General features: G+C 49.0%; 1 protein-coding gene across 4 annotated transcripts in view; it reads right to left on the bottom strand.

Moving 5' to 3' along the window:
* Dennd2a (DENN domain containing 2A) overlaps positions 1-16,161 on the bottom strand; it is a 97,110-nt gene extending 80,949 nt beyond the window's left edge. For 2 of the 4 annotated variants that reach the window (XM_036180569.1, XM_036180572.1), the window contains exon 1: positions 15,904-16,161. The gene's annotated coding sequence lies outside the window, so the exon portion shown is untranslated. Of the gene's footprint in view, positions 1-15,506; positions 15,592-15,903 lie in introns of those variants that run through there. The other 2 variants (XM_036180573.1, XM_036180571.1) reach the window with 2 other exon arrangements.
* Positions 16,162-17,553: the final 1,392 nt, after the last annotated feature.

Here is a 17,553-nt window from a genome sequence, read left to right as displayed (position 1 = left end):
CCACCCTTTTTTGCTGGCTTCTGTTCTTTCTTTCCATGAGCAGAGAGTTTCCAGGCTTGGCGCGCAGCCAGCACATGTGGACAAAGACAGCGATCTTAGGGGGAGACGTCATCTTCCATGCCGCACACGGCCAGCACAAGAGAGCAGGCGAGGCCACGCCCCTGGCTGCTCCCAAGGTTCTGGGGAAGGGGTGGAAGATGCAGCCTAATGTAAGGGTTAAAGCAAAGTGTTTGGACGGTTCTGGATCCAGGCTCAGATTCCAGTGAGCCGTTTGCTGCTAGCCTTTGGGTCAGTGACTTCCCTGAGCCTTGTCCTCTTGGTATTAAGTCGCAGCTGGAAAGGCCCTGGAAAGGATGAGGTGAGAAGGCAGCTGCGGAGCACTCAGCTGCGGGGGGAGGGAACCTGAGAAAAGTGCCGACACATGGCTGCTGTGGTTTTAAAATGAGCCTCACCCTGACAAGTGATACTAACAGGAACAGTAGAGGGTCCTGAGTTGACAAGGGCGGTCCCCTCAACTCATTCAGAGGGCTGACTGTGAAACTCTAAACTACTCTCCGACAGGCTGGGGCTGTAGTGCAAGGATGGAGCACTTACCCAGCATATACAAAGCCCTGGGTTCAATCCCCAGTACTGCAGAAACCCATCCCCGATCCCCACGTCCAAACACCCACCAACAACTCTCAAGCAAATGAACATAGTTAGTTTGGGTTGCTGCAAGGGCTGAGCCCTTCCTTCTGCAGTAGAAGCAAGACACCCGGGACATGCTGACCCCCAGCCTAATGTCCCTGAGGGTCACCAAGCCTGCTGTCCTGGCCTCCTCAGCCAGTGCTATTTTCCAGTTTCCTGTGAGCAGAGGCCCTTGTCTGAACGTTTACCATCTCCGCCTAGTGTTCTGCAAGTTTCGCAATGCCTGCAAGCATGCTCATTTTCATCAGCTAAATTCTGAGCTACGGAAAATGGTCTTTCGCCTACAATTTCACTGGGCTAATCTGAGGCAGCATGAATGGATTTGAAATTGACCATAAACTCAATCACCTGGCAGAGCACAGCATTTGTACAGCCTGGAACACACCAGTATAAATTGACCTCTGCCCTGGAACTAGAGAGAGAGACCCAATGGCACACAATATGAAGGCAGTAACTGTTAACTATCTCTTCAAGACAAAAAAAGACAAGCTGGAAGCCTGCTGTGGTGACTCGTGCCTTTAATTCCAGCACTGTTGAGGCAGAGGCAAAAGAAATAATCCCTGAGTTCGAAGCTAGCCTGGTCCACAGAGGGAGTTCCAGAATAGCCAGGGCTACACCAAGAAACCGTATCTCAAAAAAACAAAACAAAACAAAAAAACAAAAACAAAAACAAAAGAGACAAACCGATCCGGGGAATGTGAGAGATACCAGTAACGGAAAGAACCAGTGAAGTGCTGGATTTACCATTCCAGTGGCAGAGTTTCAGAGGAGAGCAGTGAGCACTGTAAGAGCCACGGCCGTCTTCAAGGAAAACCCACCAAGTTCTTAGCCAGGCTCGAGCTCTGATCTGAACATGGCTCCCTTGGAAGCCTGTGCTGGAGTTTAACCCTCATCCTGAGGTATTAAGAGGTGAGACCATGAGGAATCGCTCAGGTGATCAGGCCTCTGGCTGCATGAATGAATAAATCCATTCACGGGTTGGGCACTGAGCTATCTAGAAAGTAGGCCAACTACAAAAGCCAGTCTCCAGTGGAGATGCAGTGGTACAGCCTGTACATTTAAAAGCCAGCTTGGCTAGGTGTCCCCTGCTCCCGGCCTCACCCAAGCGACATCTTGCATCAGAAAGAGACATTGCCAGATGTTACCCCTTGACCTTGGGCCAGAACCAAGCCAAAATAAACCTCATTTCTTTATAAATTGCTTGGTCTCTAGTACTGTGTTATTAGCAACAGAAACTGTACCACTGCCTGACACAATGGGAAATCTCTGTAATCCCAGCGCTCAGCAATAAAGCAAGAGCGGTTCATATCAAGGAACCCTAACAGGTGGGCTCCAACATCTGAAGATAGCAAGATTGGCACGCTAGGATGTCGGTGGGAAAGAAGACAGGAAGAAAGCAGAAAGCTGGGAGGCTGAGAGAAGGAGGACAGATTTGCTACCCTAGGGAATGTGGAGGGCCCGTGATGAAGAGCTGTTCTCTTGTGCACATGCTAAGGTCAGGGTGGTCTGATCAGGAGAAATATATAGAGTAGGCAGAGCAGTGAGCTAAGGCAGAAAGAACAGCTCTGAAGGGGCCAAGCTGAGGTGTGAGTATGAATGAGATGTCTGTGAGAGGCCAGAGGCATGGGGGCTGCTCTTACTTCTCCCTCGACTCAGCTGCTTCTTACACTGCTTATCTAGACCTTCCAACATGTACTCTGTCTGGACTTTCTTCTTTTGTTTTGTTGTTTGAGACAGGGTTTCTCTGTGTAGCCCTGGTTGTCCTGGAACTCCCTCTGTAGACCAGGCATGCTCCACCACTGCCCAGCTGAACTTTTTTTCTTATTAAAAAGATTTTATTTTAAATTGTGTATCTGGGCCCAGTGTGGTGCATAACTTTGATCCTAGGACTCAGGAGGCAGGGGGAATCTCTGTGAGTTCAAGGCCAGATCAAGTTATAGGACAACTAAGGCCACAGAGAAACCCTGTCTTGAAAAGCAAAAATAAACATTAAATTGTGTGTATTGTGTGTATCTGTGAACATGAGCTTGGGTCCCTGCAAAGAACAAAGGCAGCTGTGAACCACTTGATGTGTGTGCTGGGAACTGAATTCTGGTCCTGAGAGCAGCACACACTCTTAACTCATGAACCACCTCTCAGTCCTCCTCAGCTTCCCTTGTGAGACAGGCTCTCCTTATGCTGCCCAGGCTAGTAACTCAAGTAATTCTCCTGCCTCAGCCTCCCAAGAAGCTAGGAGTCTAGGCTCGAGTTTGTTGACTGAGTTCGCTTTACTCTGCGTCCCTGCTGTTGTCTAGGCCAGCCTTGGGCTACTGTGAATGACCCATGAATTCTTTTTGAATGAGGGGGATGACAAGTGACGGCCCCTTCGTTAGGGATCACTAGAGGTCTGAGCCATATGTCCGGCGGTAAAGTGCTGGAAGTCTGAAGACCTGAGTCTGATCCCTGGAAGAAACAAAAGCCTCCACAAAACTATCCTCTGACCTTCTCTTGTACACCAGGGCACACCCTCTCCCATCATAAAGAGTATGTGGGTGGGGGTGGGGGTGGGGAACGGACAGCTAAGGGCAGTCAAAATGGCATGCTCTGGGGTAGGGGAGGCAGCAATCACACGTGATGTGATAAAGATGAGACATGGGCACCAGCCAATCAGAACTGCTTGCAGGGGGCTGGAGAGATGGCTCAGTGGTTAAGAGCACTGGCTGCTCTTCCAGAGGACTCAGGTTCAATTCCCAGCACCCACATGGCAGCTCATGACTGTCTGTAACAGGGGATTCAACATCCTCATACAGACATACAAGCAGAGAAACACCAATGCACACAAAATAAAGATAAGTCATTTTTAAAAACCTGCCTTCTGGTTAACTCTTTGATGGCCATCGTTCTATGTGGTTCTAGCTGACTATTCCCACACAAGCCTATCAGTATTTCAACGCTTTCACAAGTGGCACAAAGGTAACAGTGCACACCAACTCCCTCTCAGCCTTGACCTGGGTTCCAGGAAAGGATGGACAACCATGATAATGAGGAATTAGCCCCTGTATTTATAGATGGTTAGGGGTGAAAGCCAGTTTCAGGGCTCTGGGGGAAGAGACTTGGGGATTGTCTCTGACACTTGAATTTGCAGGGTACCTGCCCTTGTCTCAAAAGTGGCCTTCTCTTTCCCTCTAGTGAACTGGCACCCTGGGCCTTAAGCTCCATATGTAGCTAGAGGCAACCTCAGTCCCTTATTCAGTGCTAGGCCAGGGGGAGAGTGTTTGCCTAGCATGCCTAAGGTACTATTCTGCAAAAAAAGGGCGATCACAAACCAGGGACGGGATTGAAGGTTAAAAATGGGGAGCCAAGCATGCTAGTGCACGCCTTTAATACCAGTCCTTGGGGACACAAAAGGTAGGCAGATCTTTGTGAGTTTGAGGCCAGTCCAGTATACATGATGAATTCCAGGTGAACCAGGGCTGCTTAGTAAGACCCTGTTTCAGAAAAAAAGAAAGGTAGGTAGGTAAAAACAGGGCTGGGTGTGTGGCTCAGTTGGTGGAGTACTTGCTAGCATTGAGGAATCCCCGAATTCCCTCCTCAAGATTCACTCCTCACCATCACAAAAAATTTGCCAGGCTGCAGCCAGGTATGGTGGTGCACGCCTTTAATCCCAGCACTCAGGAGGCAAAGGCAGGTGGATCTCCAGGCCAGACTGGTCTATATAGTGAGTTCCAGGACAACCAGAGCTACATAGACCATGTCTCAAAAATAAATAGGGGGTGGGGAGAGAAAGGAGGAGAAGAAAAGAAAAGAGAAAAATAAGTACTAAGGGTCTGGAGCAGTGTCTCAGCAGTTAAGAACTGGAATTCATATCCAGTCGTCCACATGGGGCAGCTCATAAATTCCTGTACCTCCAAGGGGCCCAACACCTGCTTTTGGCCTCCATGGGCACCTAAATATACATATGCACATACATGTGTGTTGACAGACCCACCCACACGTGTGCACACATAAATAAAATTAATCTCTTCAAAAATCAGCATTAAAAGGGAAATTTTTTTCCTTTTTGTTTTTTGAGGGTCTCTCTTTTGACTGGCCTGGAACTTATTCTGTAGACCAGGCTGGCCTCAAGCTCATGGAGATCCACCTGCCTCTGCCTCACCAGTGCTGAAGTTATAGGAATGTGCCACTACATCCTGCTGACTCTTCTTTTTGAAGCGAAGACAGGGTCTTGCTATGTTGCCAAGGCTGGCCTCAAACTTGTGATTCTTCTGTCTCTGCCTCTTGAGTAGCTGGGACTGTTTGTGTTTGCCACTGTGCTCAGCATTAGGAAAAATGAGTTTTTCACAGCATAAGCAGCCAATTCTGTAGGCTGTACCTTATGGCTTTGCTGGCAAGGCTGAAAGGCAGAAATATCCATTCTCCTGGCCTGGACAGGTGTGTTGGCTGAGCACAATAACTTGGTACTATTCTCCTGACTCCTGGACTTTCCTAGCCCTCTAGAGTAGCGGTTCTTGACCTGTGGACTCTCAACCCCTTTGGCAAACCTCTATCTTCAAAAAAATATTTACAGTATGATTCATAACAGTAGCAAAATTACAGTTATGAAGTAGCACCAAAAATAATTTGATGTTTAGGGGTCACCACAACTTGAGGAACTGTATTAAAGGGTCCCAGCATTAGGAAGGTTGAGAAGCATGGTCTAGAGTTCCGGGTTCAGGAAAGGAGAGAGGGCAAGGTGAAGGACTTGAGTTTTGCCTATGGACTGGTTGTTCCTAACCAATGAATGAGTCAGAGGAGGTGGGTGCTGTGCCTGCTCCTTCCAGCTCACCATGGCCAAGCAGGCCTGACACCTTCCCCCCAGCAGACTGAATGTTTGGAGCAAGACCTTTCTGTCTCTTTCGTTCCTTGCCTGTCCCTAGGAAACAAGCAAACTTCTCCAGATGAGCCAAGCCGGGGGGTGTTTGTGTAGGAATGTGGGACAAACCCACAACCATAACCTTCCTGGGGCAGGTTGTTAACTTAGCTAGAGACAAGGGAGTGGTGCTCTTGTTTAGTTCTGTACAAGTGTGATATGGCCCCTTGAGATCCAGTATCTGCATCACTTACAGATGGAAGGAGACAGCTCTCTCCACACTCTCCGTCAGAGATGGGGCTGTAAAGACAGGCGAGTTCTGAAGCAGCTGACTGTCTGCTCTGGGCTTCTTGTTTACCAGGAACATAGTGTCTGGCTCCCTAGGGATAGAGGAACTCTCTACCTCCTTCTCTAGGCTACAGGTGATATTTGTTCAGACCTGAAATGGAGTAGGTGACCATCTAACCAGTAAGATCCTTTGGCATCCTTCAATGACCGTCATCCTTTCCATCTGGTCTGTTTCATCATTTGTGTTAGTGGCAGTCAGCAAACATTCACAAACTCCCAGGACATCAAAGAGCGAGCAATGCTCTCTGTTTACCTCCCAGCTGACTGAAGCATCCAACATTATGGGAAGTGGCAGAGGGGGGACAGAGCTGTTCAACAGCTCTCAGAACAGCCAAGCTTAGATTCCAGCACTGTGTGGGCAAGGCCAAGACAACCTCCTGTCCCAGGCCCAGTCTAGCTTACATATGGTCACCACCATCTGTCACCCAGTGTAGATCTGCAGAGGATTTCTGTTAAGTCAAGTTTGACTTACTGCATCTTCTCTCCTGAGAACAGGGGAGTGTAAGGGAGTAGTGGGAGGCTCAGTTGGTACAACGTTTGACTAGCTGGCATGCACAACATTCTATAACCTAATCTTCAACATCAAAGTAAGAATCTAGCCTGGGCTACATGAGACCTTGTTTCAAAAATAATATAAAACAAAAATGAAAATAAATAAATACAATAATAAATAAATAAACACAGGGAAAACAAAGAAGTACCTAGTGACCCATTTTTTTGTTTTTTTTTTTGTTTTGTTTGTTTTTTTATAGAGGTCTTGCTGTGTCGCTCAGTTTGTAAAGGAATTAACAATCCTCCTGCCTCAGCATCTACAACACTTATCTTGAACTGACTCACCTGAAACCAACAGCAAGAGACAAAATTCAAACAATTTGTTAGATAACAATCCACTAAATCTTCCTTAGAAACTTTCATTTTAACACGCTGCCTTTTTATACTTAACAACACAGTAAGAAATTGCCTCTGAAAGTGCCATACCACAAACTTTAATTTCATATAAACTTAAATAAAAAATTCATAATAAACTCAGCATGAAGGTGGTGTGGGGACATGTGAAGGAGGATAGGAAATATGTCATTTTTATGTTTGTTTTTCGAGACAGGGTTTCTCTGTGTAGTTTTGGTACCTATACTGGATCTCACTCTGTAGCCCAGGCTGGCCTTGAACTCACAGAGATCCGCCTGCCTCTGCCTCCCAAGAACTGGGATTAAAGGCATGCCCACTGCCACCACCGCCCGGCTAATATGTCATTTTCAAAAGACCATCAGAACTTCATTTCAAGGAACCACTGCTGGGCACAAACATTATTCACTGAGTGTCTTTGTGATCCTCTTTAAGCCAGTAGTTCCAGCTTCAGGAATTTAGTTGGTAGAAATATTAGACTCAGGGTTTGTCACAACATCTTTTGCAGCAACTAAAATTGAACCATAAATTGATAGTTTGATAGTTTGCTAAACAAATGAACTTAAACAGAGGTACCCCAGGCAGCTGTTAAAAAGAAGGCTGTTAATAGAATTATTCTCATAAAACGTTGTTATATTGTGAAACTATGTTATAGAAACTTTTCCATTTTGCTAAATAGATATATACATATAGATATATGTAAAGAGATATGCATATATGCAAATAGATACAGATATAGATACACATACATATGCAAAGAAAAAAGATCTAGGAGTCTTGGTGATACAGACTTCTAATCATAACTACTTGGGAGACTAGGACAGCTTGATCAAAGCTAAGGCCTTTTTAGGCTACAAGTGAGTTCAAGGTCAGCCTGGGCAATTTAACGATATTGTTTTAAAACAGAAAGTTAAAAGGGGGCCCAGCAGGCAGATCTTTGTGAGTTTGGGGCCAGCCTGGTCTACAGAGTGAGATCCAGGAAAGGCGCAAAGCTACACAGAGAAACCCTGTCTCGAGAAACCAACATAAATAAACAAACAAACAAACAAATAAATAAAGGGGGATCCAGGTAGCCAGCCAGTGGTGGCCCACACCTTTAACCCAGCACTATGGAGGCAGAGGCAGACGGCTCTCAGTGAGTTTGAGGCCAGCCTGGTTTACAAAGCAAGTTCCAGGCTTCACAGAAAAAACAAAACAAAACAAAAAGGGCCCAGGAAGGCCTTTAATTCCATCACTCTGAAAGAGAGGAAGGACAGCCTGGTCTAGACAGTAATTTCCAGGCCAGTCAGGGCTATAGATGGGAGCTTGTGCAGGGGTGGGTGGTGGTAGTGGGAATGATGTTTAAAAAAGAAGTGTTGGAATATGGTTCTGATGAGATGGCTCTGCAGGTAATGGTATCTGCTGCAGACCTGATGACCTCTGGGACAACCCACATGATAGAAGGAAAAAACTGGCCCCCCAAATGTCTTCTGACCTCCCTGAGCTCTGTGGGATGCACACATGTGCATATGCGCACACACACACTTGCACTCGCACACTTACATGCGTGTACACACACATGCACTTGCTCTCTAAATGTAATAAAAACTCATTGGCACCTACACTCATATGCACATGCTGCTGTGGAACAATCTTTTTGTATACTATGAATATGTATTACTCTCATTGGCTAATAAAAAGCTGATTGATTAATAGCTGGGCAGGAAAAAATTGAGCACAAGAGCCAGATTGGGAGAATTCTGGGAAGAGAAAATGCGGGGTAAGAGAGTCGCCAGCAAACGCAGAAAAGCAAGATGAGAATGCCATACTGAGAAAAGGTATCAAGCCAAACATAGATAAGAATTATGGGTTAATTTAAATGTAAGAGTTAGCTAGTAACAAGCCTGAGCTACCAGTCAAGCATGTATAAGTAATATTAAACCTCTGAGTGGTTATTTGGGACTGGGCAGTTGGGAGAGGAAACATCCGTTTACACATGCCCAGAGACATACACACATGCATGTAATTAAAATAAAATAAATCTTTTTCCTCTTTCTTTCTTTTTTTGTTTGTTTGTTTTGAGACAGCGTCTCTCTGGGTAGCCCTGGCTGTCCTGGAACTCACTCTGTAGACCAGGCTGGCATGCAACTCAGAGATCTGGCTGTCTCTGCCTCCCCAGTGCTGGGATTAAAGACATGCACAACCACCACCCAACTAAAAATAAAACAAATCTTTACAAAATTTAAATGAAACAAGGTTGGATACAGTTCAGTGGTGCAGTGAATCCCTACCACATGCAAAGGCCTTAGGTTCAGTTTCCAGTAGAGAAAGAAAAGGGATCGAGGGGGACTTGGTTTATAGACCAAACATCGACAGACTTATTCTGAGGGTGGTGTCAGCAGTGGGGGGCTTCATGTGTCCGCATATTCTCTTTACATATTGCTTAAAGCTCTTAAACACAAATTTCTCAGTCCACATGAAAGCATACACACATAAAAGTGAAAATTTTAAATACAAATTCTAAGAAAGCAAAACACTAAAGGAAATGAATTTGACTCTGTACTTAAACCAGTCTGTCCAGTCTTCAGAGTAAGCCACCGTCACAGAAAGAGTAGCCAGTCATAGTCATGGGTCTCCATCCTGACCCCACTCCCCGCTTGGCACCTGCCCAAGTCCTGGAGTCCCAAGGGCCTCTTCCCTAAACTTGCTGCAAGGGTGACTCACCCCATCATGCCCTGAGGCCAGGGAAAACCCCGTTACTTGGTTTTCCAAACTGAGTTGTCAGAGAAGGAGGCCGCAGAACTGCAACTCATCAAATGGGACAAAGCAGTGATGCTGGTCCAGGTGACACAGGGCCCAAGTCCTATGGTCCAAGTCCCATGGTCCAGGTGATACAGGGCCCAAGTCCTATGGTCCAAGTCCCATGGTCCAGATGATACAGGGCCCAAGTCCCATGGTCCAGATGATACAGGGCCCAAGTTCTATGGTCCAGATGATACAGGGCCCAAGTCCTATGGTCCAAGTCCTATGGTCCAGATGATACAGGGCCCAAGTTCTATGGTCCGGATGATACAGGGCTCAAGTTCTATGGTCCAGATGATACAGGGCCCAAGTTCTATGGTCCAGATGATACAGGGCCCAAGTTCTATGGTCCGGATGATACAGGACTCAAGTTCTATGCAAACCGAGTTGATTTTTGCCTCAATCAGCCTCTGCTTTTAAAACCAGGGCAAGGGTCTGTCTGACTATGGCTTCTCGGAATAGCACTGCCTTCTGAGCATCAAAGGTAAGGGCTGAGCTGATCCCTTGCCTTCTGTTATTAAAGTGCACACAGGCCCAGCAGCCTTCCTGCTCCTGACCTGTAAGAAGACTTTCAAGAGAGGCTGGAGCAGTCTCTGAATTCTGAGGAGGCTAGAGGTCCACGCATGAACACTCAAGGCTGTTGGCCAGGCCCAGGGCTGGGTCCCTAGTGCCATAGAGGGGCTGAGAGGTGGCCAAGAAAATAGTGAGCTCTCACAGCTGGGAAAGTGTGTGGCTGTCAGCTTGCGAGAAAACCATTTCACCAATGTCTCTCCAAGAAGCACAATCGGCAAAGATCCTGAGACGAAACTGGGCGGTGGTGGTGTACGCCTTTAATCCCAGCACTCGGGAGGCAGAGGCAGGCAAATCTCTGAGTTCGAGGCCAGCCTGGTCTACAGAGTTCCAGAGCACCCAGGGCTACAGAGTGAAACCCTGTGCAAAATGAAAGATCTTTAAGTTGAGGCAAGGCAGCAAGACAAAGAGCTACACAGAGACTGTGGAACACATGGCCCCAAGCAAGATGAACTTGGACTACCTGGTACCTCTGATACAGCCTATATGGCCCCAGGGACCTTTTGGGACCTAAGGTTTATCTGCCTTCAGAGATGGTGAAAGCTACAACCCTGAACTTTAAAATCATCTGGAGACTACCCCCTCACAAAACAACAACTCCTCCACCTCCCCACTCCCACAAAACTGTTGCTCAGGGCCACTCTCAGAGATTTTTTTCCTTCCTTCCTTCCTTCCTTCCTTCCTTCCTTCCTTCCTTCCTTCATTGCTTTAATTGTGAAGGTAAATGGAAACAACCACTTTTTTTTCTTTTTTCTTTTTCTTTCTTTCTTTTTTTTTTTTTTTTTTTTCTTTTTTGGTTTTTTGAGACAGGGTTTCTCTTCATAGTTTTGGTGACTGTCCTGGATCTCGCTCTGCTCAAACTCACAGAGATCCGCCTGGCTCTGCCTCCAGAGTGCTGGGATTAAAAGGTGTGTGCACCGCCGCACCCAGCAGCCAAGGCTATTTTTAAAATCTCTCTCCCTAGGTCTGGGGATACAGTTCAGTGGTAGGGTGCTTGCCTAGTATGTATGAATCTCTGCATTTGACTCTAGTACCACAAAACAATGCCCCCCCCATGTCCCTCTCTTAAAATACACATTTTTAAGGTGCAAGACAAGTTTAAAATACTAAGAAATTTGAGGCAGGCATGGTGGCACACACCTGTAACTCAACCTTGAAAGACTGTGGCACTTCAGATGAAATGTTCTCCATAAGTCTCGGACATTTGATGCTTAGTCCCCAGTTGTCTGGGGAGGATTAGGAGGTGTGGCCTTACTGCAGTAAGCATGTCACTGGGGTTGGGCAGTGAGGGTTCAAAAGGGTCTCACACCATCTTGAGTTAGCTCTCTTCTTCCGGTTTGTGGTTTGAGGTGTCTGCCCTCAGCTGCTCCAGCCTCCTGCTACCTCTGCTCTGCCATCACAGACTCTAACCCTTTGGAGCCATGAGTGCCAAATAAACTCTTTCTTCTATAAGTTGCCTTGGTCAGGGTGTTTTATCAAAGCAATAGAAAAATCACTAACACAGCAGGCTGAGGCAGAAGGAACACAGAACAAGGCCGATCTACATGATGAAACACTGTCTCACAAGCAAAGAAACAAAGAAACTGGGGGGGGGGGGGGGGTGGGGAGATGCCAGAGCAGTCAAGAGCAGGTGCTGAGCTTGCGGTGGGTCTGAATTCATTCCCTGCATTCCCGTCAGGCAGCTCACAACCACCTATTCCTCCAGCTCCAGGGGACCCTGTGTCCTCTTCTGGACTCCATGGGCACCTGTACTCACACCTGCACACAATTAAACATAAAACCTTTAAAAGAAACTGGAGAGTCGGCCAGCTGTTAAGAGCACTTGTTGCTCTTTTGGAGGATCCAAGTTCAATTCCTAGAATCTACATGGTGGCTCAGAGCCACCTTACTCCAGTCCCAGGAAATCTGAAGCCTTTTGATCTCCATGAGCACCAGGCATGTAGCTAGTATACATACGTGTATACACAGGCAAAACACTCATACACACACAATAAAATAATCTTAAAAATATATATACTAGCAGAACGATGGCTCAGAAGTTAAAAGGGTTAAGAACACTCACTGACTGCTCTTCCAGAGGGCCCAGGTTTGATTCCCAGCACCCACATGGCAGATCACAGTCACCTGTAACTCCAGTTTCTGGAGCTCTAATCCTCTTCTGGCCTCTATGACTACCCGGCACACATGTGGTACAGGGACACACATGCAGGCAAAACACCATACATAACATTTTAAAATAAATGAAAGACAGAGAAAAGGAATTTGCTGGGGAGAGCAGAACCCCACACTTCCTCAATGTTAATGTAAGCTATAGCTGAGTGAGACGGCTCATGAATTTTACCGAGCTCATTAGTAAGGCGATGGCCCCGGATTCTGTAGGCTGTCCGCCCTGTGCAGACATCGGAGGGAGTGGTCCCTAGGAAGCCTGTGTGGAGTCTGCGGGACTTCCCAGCTCACTCTTTCTGTAACTTCTCCTTGTGCAAACAATCCCCACACTCCAGACCTGGGGGGGCGAGTTCAGATCTGCTGAATGCCACCCACCCCTTTAGATGCAGACTCAGTATCAAGACTTGAGGGCAGAGGGATCTGGGACGTGTCAATCAGGAGGGAAGCCCAAAATGCTGCTCCCAAGGCTTCTGCCCATTTTGCCACTGAATGGCATTTCTGGACACTGGCTCCCCTGCACGACACCAGGGTCTCTGCTCAGCCACTGACAGACTAATGGGTCACCTTCCTGTTTGTGGCCAGGCAACTGGCTGCTCTGTCCTCTACATTCAAAAGTACATGTCGCTTCTTCCTAAGACATCACTGTCTTGTCCCCTGCCTCTGGTGGCACTGTATCATGACTGTTCACACCCCAACTGACCTTCCACCCTCACCAAAACCCAAACTGCTCCTCTAGACGTGAGGTAGGTGGTACAGGAGGCCAGTCTTGCGGAGTTTATCATCTCATCTTTTGTAACACTGACGATGAAGGTCTCCCCCACCCTGGTCTTATCTATGTTTATCATTCTGTTTGCATAATGAAGACTTTATTCCATCACCACCACCACCCCAGTCACTCCCTAGTCTTTACATGAAGTTCTCCTGATGAACTCCCAGTTGAGTTCAATTCCAGGAAAAAATTTGTTCTCAAAGTTCATTTGTATGCTTTCTGTTGTCCCCGATCCAAAACTATGCAATCTAGTGCATTTTTGTTTGTTCCTAAGCTGCCAGAGAACTGGAAGCCAAGTTCACTGTCCAAGTGCGGTAATCCGCTCCATTCAGGCCATTCAAAATGTCCCTCTTCTTTTGCTTTCTCCTGCTGAGCACCTCTGGGTTTGGGTCTAGTTTAAGTAACCTCATCCTGTGCCCCAAACCAGCAGCCCTGCCTACCTCTTGACCTCCAGACTCCATCCATCCCTGCTGCCTCAACACCAATGCTCTACCAGGCTACAAAGCCTGGGTCTCACTGGCCTCAAGCAGAGTGGGCTTTCTAAGACACAAGGCTGGCCATCACTCCTACGTTGGGGAAATCCTCATTCCATTTCACTTTGCCCTGCCTTGCTAAGACAGACCAGACAGACAGACACACAGACACACACACACAGACAGACAGACAGACAGACACACACACACACAGACACAGACACACACACACACACACAGACAGACAGACACAGACACACACACAGACACACACACACACAGAGACACACACAGACACACACACACACACACACACACACACACAGACACACACAGACAGACAGACACACACACACACACACACACACACACACACACACACACGGAGGGTGGGGGTGGTGAGGGAGGTGGGGGTTCTGGGGTTCTGACTACACTGCAACCACACTGGCTTTCTCCCCCATGCCCGCCTCTCTCCTCTCTCCATGACTTTTCACATGTTGCGCTCTCTGCTCCAGACAATCTTTCCTGCACTTTCTTAGTTGAAGTGACTCCCAGGTCTCACCACAAGCATCCCCTCTGAACCTGGGACCCTCTGGATTCTCCTGGCTCTGTGGCATACAGCATGAACGGCCAGGCCAGACCAGAATGGTAGTTTCTGGAAGGAAGGAAGGAAGAGTCCCCACTGACCACCACACAGAGCCACTTAGATGAGTGAAGTTATGTCCAGACAGGGTGCAAATCTTCCAGAATGAGCATCCAGACATAAGACTGTCTGCCAGTGTCTTCATCACCCTACCTCACAGAGTCTCCGAGGAATAGCAAGATGGCTGGCTCAGCAGGTAAAGGTGTTTGCTGCCGAGCCTGATGTCCGTAAGTCCAACCCCGAGGACCCACAAGATGAGGAGAGAACTGACTCCTACAAATTGTCTTTTGATTTACACACATGCCTCATGGCACATACGCAATAAATAGAAATATAATAAAAATTGTTTTAATTTTTTTTTTAATCTCAGAGATGAAGACATAACTTTGATCCCTAGCATCTCACAAAGGGATGTTTGTGCCACGCTCCTACAATTCCAGTGTTGGTGAGGCAGACTCAGGAGCTGGGGAGAGGGCTCATCAGTTGAGAGCACTGACTGTTCTTCCAGAGGACTTGGGGTTCGATTCCTAGCGGCTTGGCTCACAACTGGCTGTAACTCCAGTCCCAGGCAACGGGCACCAGAGTCTCCTTGGTCATTGCATACACATGGAACACAGACATACATCCAGGCAAACACTCATAAAAATCAATTAAATCTCGAAAAAAATTTAATTTAAAGTCAAGTTCAAAGTCTGTCTAAGCTACCTGAGACCCTGTCTCAAAAAAACAAGAGTCCCTGAACTGCGCCTGTCTGCCGCGCCTACCAGTAATCCCGCACTAAAGAGAGCTAAGGCAAGGGGGAGGATGGTAAGTCTGAGGCCAGCCTGGGTCACATCCCGAGACCCGGTCTCAAATAAACGACTGTTGGTTTCTGTTTGCCCTCCGCTTCTTCTCGGCATCTCCACTTCCCTCCTCTGTGGACCATCCCCTAAACAAGTCCATTCCACTCTCCAGGTGTTTGACACTGAAGGGAAAAGCCTACAGTAACCACAGCAGGTGCAAGTGGTCCACAACAAATTACTGTAAAGTGACTTTTATAACACCACTACCACACCCCACAATTACCTGTCATTTGGGGAGTTGAAGTCACAACCCCCAAAGCCATCTGAGCACTGGGCCAGAAGTCAGCCTGCTCCTTCCTCAGCAGATTGGTTAAACCAGGGTTCGCGCACTTTCCTAGTTCCAACACCGGGCCAAGGAGGGCAACCCCAGCTTCCTGTCCCTTCCCCTCACTAGAGGATTCCAGGCGCTGGGCTCCCTCTGATTCCGAGGTCTGACTCCATATCTCAGTGCCCCCCTCCTACACAAGATCATATCCTGTGTTGTTAGGAGACTTACCCTGGGCTCCATCGGCTCCCAACTCCATCCTTGGGGAGGGGAGCGGGAGAAGTGAACTTCAACGTTCCCCACCTTCCAACACTGCAAACCCCGACTCCAGCCGTCCGGACCCCCCCCCACCCCGGCGTACAGACGCCCTCTCACACACGCGCACTCGCTCTCAGGCGTCCAGAACTCTGGCACGGCGCAGGGCCGGGCTCTGCCCAGTTTTTGCAAGTTTCTTCGGCCCTGAAGTCAGCCCGCCCCGGGGGAAGAGATCTGGATCGCTCTCCGGCGCGTGTCCCCAGGCCCGGGCTGAAGAGTCCCCAGCGCCGCCAGCACAGTTTCCTCGCCGCCCCCGCGCCTACCCTCCCGGGTTTCCCCGGAGCTCGCTCCGCACCCCGGCGCCCGGACCTACCTCCCCGCAAGCGGTGGCTCCGCGGGTTCCGAGGCGCATCTCGCGGACGCCCGCGGTGGCGGCGGCGGGTGCGGGGGCCTGGGACGCCATGGCCCGCAGCCCTCCGCGCCTTTGTCCGCGCGGCCTCCCCAGGCCGCTGCGAGCCCCTCGGGTCCCCGCCGCGCGCGCTCCCGTCCGGTCCCCGCCGCCTCCGGCCTCGGAGGCGCGCTGCGTCCCCTCCCTCCGCCCGCGCGCGCGGCCCCTTCCTCTGCCTCGGGCTACACCCACACACACAACCAAAAGAGCGAATAAAGCTTTAAGCCACTAGGCTACCTTCAGAAACATAGGTTAACTCTTTTGGAGGTCTCTAAGCTGTAGACGAGAATGACATTTTTCCAGTGTAGAGATTGGCGGGCACCTACCCCCTAAGACAGACAAATTGTATCCTTTCCTATTTCTCTGCTTGGACCCCACTGCCTGCAGCATAGTATTCAAAATCTGCCCAGACCCCTGGAATCTCTTCAGGCCTACCCATCTAACCTCATTCCCTCTTACTTTGTTTGTTTGTTTGTTTGGTTTGGTTTGGTTTTTGGTTTTTGGAGACAAGGTTTCTCTGTGTAGCTTTGCGCCTTTCCTGGAACTCGTTTTGTAGACCAGGCTGGCCTCGAACTCACAGAGATCCGCCTGGCTCTGCCTCCCGAGTGCTGGGATTAAAGGCGTGCGCCACCAACGCCCAGGCCCCCTCTTACTTTTTTTTTTTTTTTTTTTTTTAAGCTGAGGATCGAACCCAGGGCCTTATGCTTGCTAGGCAAGTGCTCTACCACTGAGCTAAATCCCCAACGCCCCCCCCCCCACTCTTACTTCTTAAAGGTCTCCACAAATACCATGATGGGACTCCCCCCTAGTCCCCAGGGATACGCTTCCCCTTTCCCAGACTGCCTTTTCTGCCCGGTTTCTCCAGGCCATCAAAGTCCCAGAGGACTTCATGCCCCAGCCTGTGTTCCTGACTCCCTTGCAACCCGCAGCATTTTCAAGTGGACTTCTATTTAGCGATCCTACCGTCCTAAAACCTCCTGCACGTGTGCTTTCACCGTGCCCTGTGTACGAAGGACCAGCGGGCAGAAGTGACTGTGAGTTGCTTGGGGGTAAATATGGACCCGTGGGTCCTAATAGCCTGTCTCATGACTGTGAGTTGCTTGTAGCCAAACAGTGGGCCGGTGGGTCTCGAAGGCCTGTCTCATGACTGTCAGTTGCTTGGGGGCAAATGTGGAGCCCAATTTTGCCTGCAGCGTTCCGCAGCCTAGCTCCTGGCTAACTGACCAGAAACAAAGCCAGGGGCAGGGAGCGTGGCTGCCGCTTCGGTGTTGACCTGTCTTTTGGTCCCTGGCTAAGCGCATCTCGAGAATGGACCCCGGCCGAGGTGGAAGAGAACCCAGGCGGCAATCTTCAGCACAGAAAAGGTTAAGCCACCATCTCCCCCACTACCCCCGAAAGGCTAGGGGGCGAGTGCTGCAGAAGGTCCTGTTTACCGTCGCTCCCCTCGGCGGCGGGCCCTGGGAGAGTGGTTGCTGTGGCAACCGGCCGGGCGCCCGCCAGCTGCGGATTAGCTCACTGGAGCCGCGGGATGGGTCGGGAGGAGGGGGCGCGCGTCACGGCCGACCGTCGCGGCGC

The sequence above is a fragment of the Onychomys torridus genome, chromosome 3, assembly GCF_903995425.1.
Source record: "Onychomys torridus chromosome 3, mOncTor1.1, whole genome shotgun sequence".
Taxonomy (NCBI): Eukaryota; Metazoa; Chordata; class Mammalia; order Rodentia; family Cricetidae; genus Onychomys; species Onychomys torridus.
This window is presented reverse-complemented; position numbering and strand designations above follow the sequence as displayed.